Source organism: Staurois parvus, unplaced genomic scaffold, assembly GCF_062004578.1.
Source record: "Staurois parvus isolate SC_StPar_1 unplaced genomic scaffold, SC_StPar_1.0 ptg000291l, whole genome shotgun sequence".
Taxonomy (NCBI): domain Eukaryota; kingdom Metazoa; phylum Chordata; class Amphibia; order Anura; family Ranidae; genus Staurois; species Staurois parvus.
The window spans coordinates 4,335,480-4,351,695 of record NW_028318087.1 but is presented as its reverse complement, the minus strand read 5'-3'; the positions used below and the strand labels follow the sequence as shown (position 1 = coordinate 4,351,695).

The window sequence follows — 16,216 nt, the reverse complement described above, 5'->3', positions numbered from 1 at the left end:
AAAAATATTCCTGAAGGTCTGACTGGTGTTGGAAAGCTGTATTTTACAGCTTGAGGTAAAAGGATTCCTTTTTTTCCATCCCAGGAGTTTGGGTATTAACTATGATATTGGCTCAAGGTTTATGAACAAATATTAAAGCGGAACTTCACCCAAAAGGGGAAGTTCTGCTTTTCCACCTTTCTCTCCCTCCCTCCTCTACTACTTTTGGACAATTTTTTTTTTTTTTTGGGAGGGAGGTTGGGCACCTAGATTTGACAGGTAGCCACTCCCACTTCTGCCTGGATTACTGTGGGACCATTCACAAAGCACAGCATGTCTCACACATGTGCAGTAGGAAGCCAGCTCTGATGCCGCAAGGCGTCACGGACTGCTTCCCCTAGTAAACATGCCAGTACCAACGACCTGAAGAACCAGCCCAGGTGAAGGTGCTGGATCCCTGGACAGTGTTCTTTTATTAAATGTCAGCAGCTACACTATTTTTAGTTGCTGACTTTTAATTCTTCTGGGGGGAGACTGAAGCTCATATTTAAAGTATAAATAAAGGCAAAACTGTTTTTTTTTAGTTTTGAACAGAATGGAGGGCAACACTTGTCAGGATTTTATTGCTGTCTGTGTCCCTGTCATGTTTACCATTATCACTGAAAGAAAATTCCAAATGTTAGGTTGTTCCCATGACAGTAATAGAGTAGAACTCTTTCAATGAAGGCTCTAGTTCTGGTGTCTGTTGGACGGGAAGTTAAGGGAAATCTTTTTAAGGGGACATAAATGGCAAAAAACTCTTACTCTATCCATAATTATAAAAACAAAGTTTTTTTTTTTTGTTTTTTTTTACCTTTTTCAGTCCATTTTAACATCTCATCCCTCTGCCTTTTAGTGTGTTTTATTTCTATCCTCTTCTGTATTAACTTGCATGTGTTTTTACTTGCTGCTAAGATTTAGCATGATAGAGATTTAACACCGTATGGGGAAAGGCTTGTTTTGACCTCTATAATATATGGGCCAACATATCAAGCTGACAGCTCAACCTGGGTTGAGACTGACCACCAGGTGGAGGAATGAGTAATCTGTGATACATTGTATATATTATCCTGTAAGAATATTTATTTTCCAGCATGAAGATAAAAAAAAATGCTGCCTGATATTGATGTTTGCAAAAGAAGCACAAAGGTAGATTGACATTTGCAGAATGAGCTATTTGCAAAGTGCTAGTATTCTAGCACAAGTGGATGATATTTTTTGCGTCAGCACAAGGGCCATATCCTACTGACTGTAAGTTACAGCCCTTTTTTTTTTTTTTTTTTTACCCTAGGTATATATTTGTTATATCCTATTCCCATATTTCTGATATGTACCCAGCTTCCCAATATTGTATGTCATATCTCCTTATTTACACTCAATTCCTGTACCACTTACACAACAGTCAATAAATATATACACTCTTCATAATCCCTCCTGATGATGGGGGAACTTTTTAACCCTGGAAACCAGTCTGTTTTTTATGACATAAGAATTAGAATAAAATTAAATATGAACCCTATACTCTGTGTTTCCTCCTTGCATACCAAGGGAAACCTTGCCTGACTAGAGGTGGAATTGCACCCAGGGATGTCTAAACTGCTGTAGGAAGCAGAGACTGCAGATGTATTGAACAGTATGCCTGCAATCTGGTACATATTTTATTATAAATATAAAGGAATATTTAGTTTAAACACATTTTGATAGGATTATTTACAATATATTCAAGTGTATATTAAAAAATGCAAAAGTTTTCCATCAGGATAAATTATTTTCTCTGGAGATTTCTCTGGTTACTCACATTGCCTTATATGCCGCAAAGGGTGATGTGGACTGGAGAATACACAGCTGCCACTGCAAGTTCCCTTTACACCAAGTTTCACTGGCCCGCGATGAGATGGAGTTTGACACCCCTGACATAAATGTATATGAACTACTTCACAATACTGTATGGACTATATATTTATCACTTTACAAAGTATATAGTTTGATTTGCTGTAAGTAGCACTTTTTTTTTTTTTTAATTAATATCCATAAGGAGTTTTTTTTGTTTTTTTGTTTTTTTGTTTTTTTATACGCTTATGGAATGCTTTTTTTCTTTGGTATATTCACTGCATTTTGGTAGTTTTGTGTGTGTGTGCGTGCGTGCGTGTGCGTGTATGTGTGTGTGTGTGTATATATAATGTGTATATGTATGTGTGTATATATGGCTAGATTGAGAGATCAGACCTAATTGAGCCAAATAAGGACGAGTTTAGCTTCCATTGCATTTATTTCTAACAGCCTCTACCGGAGTGAGTGTTGCATTGGTTCTATATTTAAATTACAACAACCGTTATCCTTTGACGTGTAATGATTATTATTATTATTACAGGTACTTATCTAGAGCTGTCAATTTACGCAGCGCTTTACATATATATAGTACATTCACATTAGTCCCTAACCCTCAAGGAGCGTACAATCTAAGGTCCCTAACATACATTCATACATACACATATTAGGGCCAATTTAGACAGAATCCAATTAACCTACCAGCATGTCTTTGGAGTATGGGAGGAAACCAGAGTACCCAGAGGAAACCCACGCAGGCACAGGGAGAACATGCAAACTCCAGGCAGGTGGTGCCGTGGTTGGGATTTGGACCAAACGACCCTAGTATTATTATTATTATTATTATTATCACTATACAGGATTTATATTGCACCAACCGTTTGCGCAGCGCTTTACAAAATGAAGGTAGACATTACAGTTGCAATACATTTTGGTACAAGAGGAATTGGAGGTCCCTGCACATTTTAGAGCTCATCATTGATTGGCAACTGCTCTTAAATTGGTTTAATAAGCCAGATGTAGGTAAAAGAATGTTTGTTTATGGTAGATGTTTTCCAGCATGATGTCCCCGATATGTAAAAGCAAGAACTTTTCAGCATGTCATTGCCGGCAGATATCTCTAGGTTTACATCAGATATTCATTTTTTTTTTTTTTTTTTCCTTTAACACGTCACCTGATCATGGTCTGCAGTGGATATCCTGTCACTGATACCTGCTGAAAAATAAACTAGAGATCAGACTTATTCACAACTCTTCAGTCAAGGACTTTGGAACAAATATTGATCTGTGTATATTAACAATCTGATGACAGTGTATTAAAGATCTTTTGTAAATGACACACAAAAAGCAGCAAGTTAATGCTGCATTCAGTAAGCAAAGGAGGGGAATTTTGATACCTAGTATGAAAACGCACCAATCGCTGCACACAATATATAACAATGTCAGTTATTGGAACAGACTGTGCACCTGTGATCCAATAACTGTCTGTTTTCATACTCTGGTCCCTGCATGTGTATAGACTGTAGAATATTTCTGTATGTATTGTTGATTTTTAATTCTGGCCTTTTAGGTCTTGTTGCCTCTTTTGGAAAATGTAATATGTGATTCTGAAATTCTTACATGCTTTTGAGTAGACTGGATCAACAACCTTTCCGAGTCCCAGCTGAGTTCAGCTGTTATTATAAACGGGAAACCATTTGTGTTTTCAGTGATGACACATTGTGAATCGTTTTTGATGATATGTACCTGAACATAATATCTGCTGTGGGTTTCACTTGTTTACATAGTAGCTGTGCTGTATTTCTTTGCTGATCATATTTCATATATAGATTTGTTGAATCTTTATGTAGAAGCTATTCATACACCACACAATGCTCCCAGGATCCTCCCTGAGCAACTGATGAGAAAAAACAATTTCCAGAAAACCCACCTAGATGGTGTACTGTTCACAGTAGAAGGAACTTTCATTGAAATGAGAGCGATGTACTGCTAGGCATAAATAAAACCTAATCTAATATGCACAAGCAATGGACTCCTATCATAGTAACATAGAAAACGCAGTAGATTGTGGGACTTATACCTTTTTGTATTTTTATGGTACGGGCAAAAGTTTGGCCCACAAACGTAGAGTAGAAAATCCTCTCAACTTTAACAAAGTTGGAAAGTTTTACAGTAAGGGTCAGTTCACAACACAAAAATGCACTCCAGATACGTTCTGGATTTCTTTTTGCTTACAGTTCACACCACACACAGTTTGGTGCGTTTTTTTTTTTTTTTTTTTTTGATCTTCCAGTACGTTCCAGTACAGTTCTGTGCAGAAAAACTGCAGCATGTGATAAACTTTTTTTGACTGCACTGGTGTGAACTAGGGACATTGGAATACATGGAAAACACTGTACATGCATTTTTGTATGCAGAAAGAAAACACACTGGACTGCATCTGGTGTGAATCGGTCCTAAGGGCCAGTTCACACCAGATGCAGTCCAGTGCGTGGGGTCCCCCCCTCCATATATACCAAGCCCTTTGGGTCTGGTTAGGATTTTGAGGGGAAAATTTAAAAAAAAAATGGAGTGGGCCCCCCCCAAATCCTTATCTGACCCTTATGTGAGCATGCAGCCTGGCAGGTCAGGAAAGGGGGGGGGCGAGTGAGCGCCCCCCTCCTGTAACCATACCAGGCCACATGCCCCCCCAAAGCACTTTGTCCCATATAGATGGGGACAAGGGCCTCTTTCCCACAACCCTGGGCTGTGGTTGTGGAGGTCTGCGGATGGGGGGCTATTGGAATCTGCTACCCCCTTTAGCAAGGGGGCCCCCAGATCCCCCCCCCCCAATGTGAATGAGTATGGGGTACATGGTACCGCTACCCATTCACAATTCTTTCTTTTACATTCAGCTGTCAGTGGGGAACCTCGCTGATAGCTGAAACATTAACATGTTTTTCACTAGTAAAATACCGCGTGACTTGATAAAATAAGTCATGCAGCATTATTATTATACAGGATTTATATAGCGCCAACTGTTTCGGCAGGGATTTACAAAATGAAGATAGACATTACAGTTACAATACAATTTGGTACAAGAGGAAACAGAGCTCTTTAGAGCTTGCAATCTATGAGATTTTAGTAGCATTTTTTTTAGTAAATTAAAATGTTTTTTTTTTTTAAAATGCTATGCTGTATCCTACCGCATGCTCAGATGCAATAAGATACCGCTTAGTGAATTGTGCCCAATATCATCTATTGCATAATTTGTTGCTAGGTAAACTTGCTAAAAACATGCAAATCTACTCAATTTGAGCTACAAAAGTAGCTCCAAACTTTTTTTGAGCTTCAGGTGTTCTGCTTCAGACAACTTGGAGTGGAGATGTGAACTATCTCCATAGAGATATTGGTATTTTATTTATTTATTTATTTATTTAAGATATGCGTTTTAGATGTGTGTTTTGGATCATTGTCATGTTGGAAAAGTGCACAAAGACCAAGGGCATGAAGTGATGATAGCATCTTATCTTTCAATATAGAGTAGTACATCTGTGAATTCATGATACCATCAATGAAATGCAGCTCCCCGACACCAGCAACACTCATGCAGCCCCACAAAAGGACACTGCCACCACCATGTTTCACTGTAGGCACCATGCATTTTTCTTTGTACTCCTCACCTTTTGCTATGACATGCAGTTTTAAGCCGTCAGTTCCATTTATCTTGGTCTCATCACTCCAGAGTACAAAGTCTTCTTCTTTTTCATCATGGGCCCTGGCAACTTCTAGGCGGGCTTTTTTGTGCATGGGCTTTAGGAGAGGCTTCCTTTGTGGATGATACCCATGCCATTCCTCTGCAGTGTACATCGAATTGTGTCACGAGGAAACAGTCACCCTAGTTTGGCTTTCTACTTCTTTAGCTAACTGCAGTGAACTTGCATGGTGATTTTCTTCAACCCATCTCATCAGAAGCCGCTCCTGTTGAGATGTTAACTTCCGTGGATGGCCTGGATGTCTCTGAGATTGTTGCAGTTCTAGATTTGTTACATTTTTGTATCTCTTTTGCCACAGTATTCTGACAAGTAAAGTTTTGCTGGTCTTTTAGTAGCCTTAATCTTTCTTGTGTAAAGAAATTTTCTTACTCAAGCCTTGTGACATTTCTCTTCCATGTGGTGCCATTGCTGACAGCATGAAATGGGAGGGGTTTTCTTAAGTAACACCCTATTATAATCATCTGTCTGCTGGACACCTGTTTAATGATTAATTAGACTCACCTGTAGTTGAATTCTTGTTAATTAGGATTTTGTAAAAAATTTAGCTTTGCTCCTAAGGCTGGCCATACACTATACAATTTTCTGTCCAATTTCTGCCCAATTTCCTTTAGATTTACCTTCAACTATGTAGTGAAAGAGCCTGCCTAATTGGATACAATTGAAAGTGATTTTAGGTTTGACCTCCTATTATATGGTTTTTGGTAAATCCTAAAACAAAAATCTCAAGAAAATTGTATAATGTATGGCCAGCCTAAGACATTCATTTGGGTGCATTCATTTTTACAACATGAATGAATTTGTTAGGAAAAATACCTTTTTTGTTTGTACGAATTAACTAAACTTGTTTGCAATCAATGGCCCACATTTGTGAGAGTATTTTGTAGTATAGTGTCCCATAGAAAATGCTGATTCTGAAAGGAATGGTTTTCTGACAAATCTGTTGGGGTGTACTCTTATTTATGCTGAGCAGTGTGTGTGTATATTAAATAAATAAATAAATATATATATATATATATATATATATATATATATATATATATATATATATTAGTGTTCATTTGTTTACATTTTTTGTTCACTTTCAAAAAGCAAATTTTTGTTTCATAATTATTCCTCTGTTGATCACTGCCGCACTCAATCTCCTAAGTGAGCCTTTACTGCTCAGCAAATTAATATTTTAGGTGAACTGACTGAATCCATGTGCTATATATGCCTGGATTTGACCAGATTTTTAAAATGTCATTCTGAATCCACACTCATTGGTACATTGTTCTGTGGTCTTCTTGCATCAAAAGTGAACCTACTGCTGTAATTTTGGCTATTTCTAAAGTTAGGTTATCAGATCTTTTTCAGCCACGTAAGAGATTTTGATTAGTTTACACTTTTTATAGTAACTTTGTGATGGTAATTGAGATACAACAGGTAAAATAAGTATTGGACATCTCACCATTTTTCTCAGTAAATATATTTTTAAAGGTGCTATTTATGTGACATTTTCACCACATGTCGATAACAAACCATGCAATCCATACAAAGAAACCAGAACAAATAAGTTCAGAAATTGCATTGTCTATTAAAATGGAATGACTCCGGGAAAAAGTATTGAACACACTAACTGAAATGTACTTAATACTTCATACAAACGCCTCTGTTGGTAATGTCAGCTTAAGACTCCTCCTGTATTGAGAAACTAGTCGCATGCATTGCTCAGGTGTGATTTTTAGCCCATTCTTCCACATAGTCTTTAAATCTTGAAGGTTCCGTGGGCCTCTTCTGTGAATTCTGATCTTTTAGTTCTTTCCATAGCGTTTCTATTGTTTTCAAGTCAGGTGATTGGCTGGGCCATTCTAGTAGCTTTATTTTCTTTCTTTGAAACCAATTGAGTGTTTCCTTGGCTTTGTGCTTGGGATCATTGTCTTGCAGAAATGTCCACCCTCGTTTCATTTTCATCATCCTGGTAGATGGCAGCAGATTTTTGTCAAGAATGTCTTGGTACATTTTTCCATTCATCCTTCAACAATAATATGAAGTTTGCCAGTACGGTATTCTGAAAAACAGCCCCACACCATGATGTTTCCACCTCCAAACTTCACTGTGTTTGGTAATGGGTATTTTTTTGGGGTGATGTGCAGTGCCATTTGACCTCCAAACATGGTGTGTATTATGGCATCCAAAGAGTTCAATTTTGGTACCATCTGACCAGACCATATTCTCCCATTATTTCACAGGATTCTCTAAATGTTGTGCAGCAAACTTTAAACGAGCTTCAGCTATGGAGTCTTGCGTGGTAAGCATGCATGCAGGCCATGGCAGTTGAGTGCATTACTTATTGTTTTCTTTGAAACAATTGTACCTGCTAATTCCAGGTCTTTCTGAGGCTCTTCACAAGTGGCCCTTGGCTTTTGGACAACTCTTCTGATAATCATTTTCACTCTGTCAGAAATCTTGCAAGAAGCACCTGGTTGTGGCAAGTTTATGGTGAAATGATGTTCTTTCCACTTCTGGATTATGGCCCCAACAGTGCTCACTGGAGCATTCAGAAATTTAGAAATCCTTTTGTAACCAATGCCATCAGTATGTTTTGCAGCAATAAAGTTGTGATGGTCTTGAGAGAGCTCTTTGCTTTTACAAATCATGAGATGTTTCTTGGTAATGAGACACCTTTTTATAGGCCATCAGTTCAGACAGAACCAGCTGATATTAACCACTTAATAGCGCAGTTGTCCAGCTCTGGGAGGGCATCATATGACGCCCCACTGCGCACCCCCGGCGATCTCCCTGATCTGTATCCTACAGACACAGCTGATCACATGATTTGGTAAAAGGCCAATCACAGCTGCCTTTTACCACATGATCAGCTGTGTCCAATGGCCCAGCAGATCACCGATTAAATGCAGTTGCCGGTTATCAGCTTCACTTTCTTCACGCTGTCACAGAGGATGGATCGGCACCGAACATCAGGGCACTGATTATCAGTGCCCAGCAGTGCCAGCCACCTGTGTCCAGCAGTGCCTCCCATCAGTGCCATCCATCAGTGCTGCCAGTCAGTTCCCATCATTGCATATCAGTGCAGCACCATCAGTGCCGCCTATCAGTGCTGCCTATCCATGCCACCTTATCAGTGCAGCCTCATCAATGCACATCGGTGAAGGAGAAAAATTACCTGTATAGCGCAAAAAAATCAAACACCCAGCGGCGAATAAATACCACCAAAAGAGAGCTCAATTTGTATGAAAAAATTATAAAAATTTCATATGGGTACAGCGTTGCATGAACGTGCAATTGTCTGTCATTCAGAATGCAACAGGACTGAAAACTGACAACTGGGCTGGAAGGGGGGTATAAGTGTCCGGTAGGCAAGTGGTTAATTTGCACTGCCAAGGGGCATGATTGCATTGTAATTGCTGATAGATTTTAGCTGGTATCTTGGCTTTCCATGCCTTTTTTTGCACCTCCCTTTTTCATGTGTTCAATACTTTTTTTCCCTGCGTCATTCCATTTTATTACACATAATTTCTGAACATATTTGTTTTGGTTTCTTTGTATGTATGGGTTTTTACCGACGTAGTGACAATTTAATGTCAATAGCACCTTTAACCCCTTGGTGCCGAGGCGGGGTTTTAGGGTCATGTGACTGCCATGATTCGCTGTCACGGCGGTCACATGATCGGGAAAGGTCCTGATCGAAAAAGGAGATCAGGACCTTTCCGTGAGTACCGAATGTGCACTGGGGAGTGTGCAGGACGAGCGTTCTCAGCACATATGTTTTTTTTGATGGAGCGCAAATGTGCGGCCGCTCGGCGTCTAGGCCCAGACGCCAGGAGGCCGCACATATTTACTGAGGAAAATACTTACTTATTTTACCCGCTGTATATGGATCTGTTTGGTACAAATATATAGAATTAGGATGTGAAATGACAAAGCTAAAAACCTGCCATAAACAGAATGACACCATTGTGCAGCATCCTATGTGTGTATGGAATTGGTTGTATTGGCAAAAAGCAGGGAACAGCAACAAGTAAATGGGTAAGTTGAAATCCATTCATATTCTTCTAATTCAGACCCTACATGACTTGAATTTTGTCTGATTGCTGCTGAATTGGAGGACTATCGAGCAGTGTGTGGCCCTGTCAGTGCAGCCTGGCTTGACAAACTTCCGTCTGAAAATCTAAAGAGTAGATGGAAAATGCCCGACTGGACAGTGACTGCAGCAAATCGGATGTGGTCACTGTGCAGATACTCTGGTGGCTGCAGGTGCAGCGGCTGTCAGAATACAATAGCCAGCAGGGAAGTTCCTCCATCCACGCTGCTTTTGCGTATTGGGTAAAAGGAAGCTTGCCTGCTATTTCATGGCTGTATACCAAAATGATCATATGCTCCACTGTATGGCCAGCTAAGTGGCAGTGCAGTGCTTGGGAGAGCGCATAGTTAGATTGCTGCAGAAGTGCCTGTTTCATGCTAAAAGCTTTAAGGATTTTGGCTAAGAATGGCTTGGCAGTTGGATCCGTAGTTTATAGAATTTGTTCCTAAGAAGGAAACATGCATGACTTGCCAGGTCTTTCTTGAAATAATAGTCTTTTAAATAGGAGCAGCCAATGGGAGATTTGGACATGTGATTACACTGTATGTGTTGCTTGTTGGCATTCTGGGAGTGCCTTAATCCTTGTTAGCATGAGATATCTGTGCAGAGAATACCGTGGTTAGTGCATGACAGCTTCTCCCTATCCGTGTTTTATTCCAACCTTCCCGGCAGTGTGCAGAGTTGCTGGCTGCTTTATTATGCCCCTGGTGGCCCATTCTAGTATTTATACACACTTCCTGCCCTATCCCAGGAGCATAATTATTTCTATTACAATATGCTACAAAGGCTTATCTGGCCCGATTAACTCAGCACTTGCTTTCTTTTAATAAGTGCTTATTTATGAACTGTTAAGCAAATGCCTTTTTAAGGTAGAGCTGCATCAAACAATATGCATTTGGTCTGCTGCAAAATAAACGTACTCATCCTTGAAATAACTCGGTAAATAGACGCATTGCATACCTCAGCATTTCTGTATTAGAGACTGAGGGTATTCAGTGTAGTCCTTGCTAATACTCTTGTTGTTTGATTGCGTAACACATTATTGTTTGAAATCTGTATTTTCATGGGATACTGGAAATTGTGCAATATTGCTGCTTTTCTTTAAAATAAATGCATTTGATTTGCAGTTTTTTCCCCCATTAAATGAACTTAAACGGTATAGGAAAATATTTTAGTGTTTTTTTTTTTGTTTTTTTTTGTTTTTTTTTTTAAGAAACACATATTACGCATATTGTAACATTTGTCTGACCCTGTGTGTTTGTGTTTTAATGGCGAGCTTTACCTAGTTCTGTCTTGAGAATATTGCTTGAGGTCCACCTGCCTGTATTTTGTATTTTATTAAAGGTGTACTTGCTTGGCAGAACCCTATAAACCAAGGGTAGGCAACCTTTGAGAAGTGAAGATCTACCTGAACAACATGAAGGAGATCAAAGAACACTGGGGTTCAGCTCCATTAAAAAAAAAAAAATAGCAAGGCCTAACTAAATAGCAAGGAAAATGTAGAGAAAGATATTAAAACTAATGTCACTGAAAAATACAAACTTGGCTTATCTTAAAAAAAAGATAACCGTGTCAGTCAGCAGAGTAGTGGATGGTGTAGGTAGAGCAGTGAATGCTGTCAGTAGGGCAGAGGTTGGTGTCAGTCAGAGCAGTGAATGGTGTCAATAAGCAGTGGACAGCATCAGCAGGGCAGAGGTTGGTTAGTAGGGCAGTGGATGGTGTCAGTAGTTTTTATTTTTATATTTTTTATTTTTTCACAATTTCTTTAGGAGCCCTGTTGAAAGGGGAGCACTTAGGGGAGGGGCCAGGCAGCAAAGAAAAAGGAGGAAGAAGTTCGAGAGGGGCAGTAGGGGAGGAGTTTACCAGAACCGATTTCCTGGATTTTCCTCCTCCAGCAGCTGTACACTGGTGGGAGGACAAGGAGGAGATGCTAGCTTTCAGCTGCTCCAGGAGGACAATAAAGGGGATCGTCGGAAGGCAGGTATTTTAAAAATCTTAATTCTGGATTTTTAGCAGCTGCCTTAGGGCACCAGGGTAGAGGGGCAGAAAAATGGCAATCCCCAGCCACTTGCTGGGAGTTCCGATTTTTAGTACATCTGTTCATGGGAGGGAAGGGGGGGGGATGCTGCTGATGGGGGGGGGGGGGCGCAGATGAATTTGCTGGGGGAACTCATATTTTTCAAATACCTGTCCATGGGAGGGAAGGGGAGGGGGGGGGGGAAGAGGACATTGCTGTGGGGTAATTGGTTGCTAGGACCATCATAGCAACCAATCACCTGCGGGTTAATATTAAAAGTTAATTTGGCCAGCTCCTCCTCCCGCCCTCCATCCTGAGCCCTGCTGTCCGCTGTGCACAGAGAATGTCAGCAGCTGCGAAGGAAGCTGGGGGAAAGGGGGGGAGGGCCCTGTTTGCGGTAGACCGTGATCAACGGGTTGCCGACCCCTGCTATAAACCCAGTGACTATTGCCAACTGATGGGAATCCCAAATTTTATGGCTGCCATTGGAAAACCTTCTAATGGAGACCTCTGCTCCAGTGACAAGTGTATAAAAGGGGAATCCTCTCACTCTGGAATGATTTATTGTGTTACTAGGACAAGAATTAATGGGAAATCTCCCAAGGGGGGTACAGCAATAAAAAAAAAAAAAAAAAAAAAAGGGTTTTAATTCTTCCCTAATATATCTAAACTAAAGAAAAATCATTTTCTTTTCAAATTCTTTTAGGTTTTGGAACAGAGCTTTTATTGGTGACAGCATAGGAACTGTATTTTGTAACCCTAAGGAACTCAGGAAGAGTTCAGTCATGCAAAGTGCAGCTCCCGGAGAAACAAGTGTAGGCTAAATACATCTTATTTATAATGGGAGTATTTCACAAAGCAAAACACGTGATTTGGCTAGGAAAGAAAATTTACTGAGGTCTGTATATATATATATATATAAAAGTGCGGCAATATAAATAAAATTAAAAGTCCAATGATATCCAGCAGAAATAAAAAGTCTCTCATAAAAAATATAAATTAACAAAAAAAAATCACTATGGGAGTCCACCATCACCAGCCCCTCAGAAAATACTGCCTCTTACCAGATTGAAATGACCCCACGATTAAGTCAAAAAAGTGTAGTGCAGATACCAAATTTGGATGACGAACTCAGATACTTTTGACTCCCATGATTCCCACGTGTTGGATATAGGTAAACGCTTGTTGGATCCCTCTCAAATGATTCCCATATCAAGGTGTTAACACCCAACTCTTACAATCAGGAGCACTGCCTTAGATGAGAAAGGAACCCATTCACTAACAGATGCCTTCTGAAGTTCTGGCTTTGCTAGAACTTTGTATATATAAGTTTTTTTTATTTATTGGTTTGGCTTTTTGAAAACCAAAGCAAAATTAAAACCCAACTCCACCTTTAATTTTTTTTATAGTTTAATTTGGAGAGAAGTGTCTGTTTAGAGAGATTTTTCCTCATTCTCCATCACAGTACTGACACATGGGAAGGCTGCCACGAGAGAATTATGGAGGCTACCTTTGCTAACTACTTGGTGGGTCACTGACCCAGCAGAAAGATGCAGCCAGTGAAGTAGCATCCGATTTTCATACTTGTCCTGGGTCAGTGTCCCAGAAAGTATTAAAGGCAGAAGATTAGAAAGACAGACAGTCTGTGGGTAGCTTTTGCCATGATGGTGGTGTTACTCAAGGGGGTAACTACAGCTATAGCAGGCCAAGGAACTTCTGTGGGACACCGGCATCGGAAGGGGCCCTGTCCATGCCCGAATATGGATTGTGAAAAAGCTTTAAGTGGCCATGTGTGTTAAATGATAAAATGATGGTCTGAGATAGGTGGCCTGTGAAGCACCTCTAAAAAAGGCACCCACATTTAAGTATTATTATATGCTGCCTTCCTCTGACTAGCAGAGATAATGAGGTGTAAACAGGGGTACATCATTAGCCACCTGGCACTGAAAGGGAAGGGAGCTATCAAAGTTTGCCTGGTGATTTGTAAGGTGTTTTTCTTCTCGCTCTGTGTAGGCTTGTGAAATGTCTGATATAATTTTATTTGTTTTATACAGCCCTCATCAATAATGTGAGGTCTGCTTTTTTAACACAGTTGTCCCCCTGACCACTGATTACTAATGTGTGACGTTACTGGACATTTATATAAACTGAAAACAAAAACTGACAATAATATGAACAAAGTTATTGCTGCCTAGATATTCAGTTCAGATCTTCATGTTGTAAATCAAAGGTTCCTACAATCTACTTCTAAAGTATGTTTTTTGTATGTATGTATAAGAACATTTTACAGGTGAATAGCTAGTGATGGGCTTTCCTTTAGGAAACTGTCCAAATAGTGGGTCTCCCAGGAAATTACAATGGCTTGGTGCAACATTTCCCACTTACCAATGCAACATTGTGATTATGAGAATAAAAAAGCAAATATTCCCTATCTTTAGCTCATTCATCCATAGCTCCACTGGGGGATTTTCTGCAGTTCAGGTTAGGGGAAAACCTAGCATTATTCAGAAAATAGGGGGCCAATGGGGAGTTTTGCTGTAGCAAATGGTAGATTGAAAACCCTCAACCAACTTAGGGGAGAATGGAGCTCTTTCCCAATGGATGCTTGGAGATTTTTCCAATTGCAGCACTTTTTTCAGTGGCCTGAGTGACTTATGTAGAACGCTAAATATGCTGTCATACTTGGAAAAATTACAGTATGTTTGCAGAATGTTTTTGATACCAATTCCTTAGCCCCGTGCACACACTAGCATTTTTTTAAGCTATTATGAGCATTTTTTTTTCTTCTCTTAGAAGCTAATAGTGTTGTCCTATGTGTCCATGCACACTATTCTATGCTAGAAGCGTTTTTTCAAGCTTCAGTGTTTAGGAGCAGAAAAAAATTTTTTTTGTAGAGTTTTCGTTAGTGTTTTCCGGGCAGAAAAATACGCTGAACACTCCTAAACAATTTTTAAACGCTACTAAAACTCTCCTAACAGCGTTCAAGGATTTTGTTCCCTTTATGTACTGTACAAATGCTAATAAACCGCTACTACAAGCCAGCACAAAGATGCCATCATCAGCGGTTTTCATCCATTGTGTTTTTTTTTTTTTTTTTTCTATAAGCACGCAAAAACGCTAGTGTGCATGGAGCCTTACTGTTCGTATAAACTGCTTATGTTCATGGGGCTAGTACTGGTCCATGGCCTGTTGATGACCATGCCATTCTGCTGCAAGGGGAGCTGGAAATCTGCACTGCTTGAACAGAGTGCTGAAGAGAGGGCGGTGCTATGTGGCCATGCCTGTGTGCCCTCCAGGGTTCTCCCGCCCCACCGACCATGTCATCCTATCAGCATTTCAGGGGGCGGGAGGAGCTGGAGATCTGTACAGACAGAGAGTGGGAGTCTTTTCATATTTACAAGTGGGTAATCACCACTCCAGATCCATATCTGCAGCTCCTCCCGCCCCCTACTGTGCTGATAGGATGACATTGTGGGTGGGGCAGGGAGACCCTGGAGAGGACACACAGGCTGACAAAGTTGGACTGTGCAGGGGAGGCAGAGAGTAAAAGGAGGGAGGGGGCGCTGTGATTAGAGAGAGAAAAGAGGGGCTGTAATTGCTAAGGGCGCTGTGATCTAAAATGGACTGCACTGTAATCATTACAGAACCCTTTTACATTAGTGCGGAGGACCTACTCCATGAATATCCCATCACCAACTGCTCCTGCGAACGCTGTGACGTGTTCATTTTAAATGATGTGCAAATGATAGTCTTTCTCACCTGTCAATATATACCAAAAATATTATTAAAATAAAAATTCAGAATGTCCTGCTAACATGACAGGGAAGCACCCTGTACTGAATGAATGATTGTTTTTATTTGTAAAATAAAGGCATATACAATTTTTTTAAAAAATTCATATTTAAAGCTGGTCAAAAATATAGTTGGCTCAAAACTATTATTTTTTTTATAACTTCTGTTAAATGGCTGTTAATTTTCTTTTGTTATAATTTTTAACTATTTTTGTCTTTATTATAATTCTACTAAATAACTCTTTTGCCCGAAAACAGATTGAAACCCTGAAAAACATCAATGTGGTCACTACGTATGGACATAACCAATAAGTATCTGGAATTACCTTGGTGTATTTGTTTCTAGTCTGAACTGTTGGATTGAGCGATTATCAAAGCATCAAACAGTAAGTCTTACTATACTTCACAAACATTGCTGCATACCATGTGTGGAGCAGTGGTGCTAAAGCAGTTTTGTTTGTGTTCTAGATCTTGCTATACATTTGTTTCAGTGAATAAGTGTGTTATCTTAGCATCTACTCACACAAAGTGGAAGTCCAAATAGCTGGGGGGGTTTTTTATTTCAAAATGTTTTCGTACCTTTTCCTTTAGCTTGAAACTTTTCCTTAATGTGGCCTTGTGTTTTGCACATGCAATATGAAGCAACAAGTCTATCAAAGGTGTCCCCACCAGCAGCTTATACTTCCTTTTCCTTTGCTACCCCATTGCTCTGTTTGGCCTCTGGAAT

At 39.8% G+C, this 16,216-nt stretch overlaps 1 protein-coding gene across 10 annotated transcripts in view; it reads left to right on the top strand.

Annotated features, from left to right (window-relative positions):
- The window catches only part of ZMIZ1 (zinc finger MIZ-type containing 1), a 470,001-nt gene that overhangs the window by 66,791 nt on the left and 386,994 nt on the right, over window positions 1-16,216 (top strand). For 8 of the 10 annotated variants that reach the window (XM_089682518.1, XM_089682525.1, XM_089682521.1 and 5 more), the window contains exon 2: window positions 15,748-15,875. The exons of the other annotated variants lie outside the window; for them this stretch is intronic. The gene's annotated coding sequence lies outside the window, so the exon portion shown is untranslated. The remainder of the gene's footprint in view (window positions 1-15,747; window positions 15,876-16,216) is intronic. 10 annotated transcript variants of the gene reach the window in all.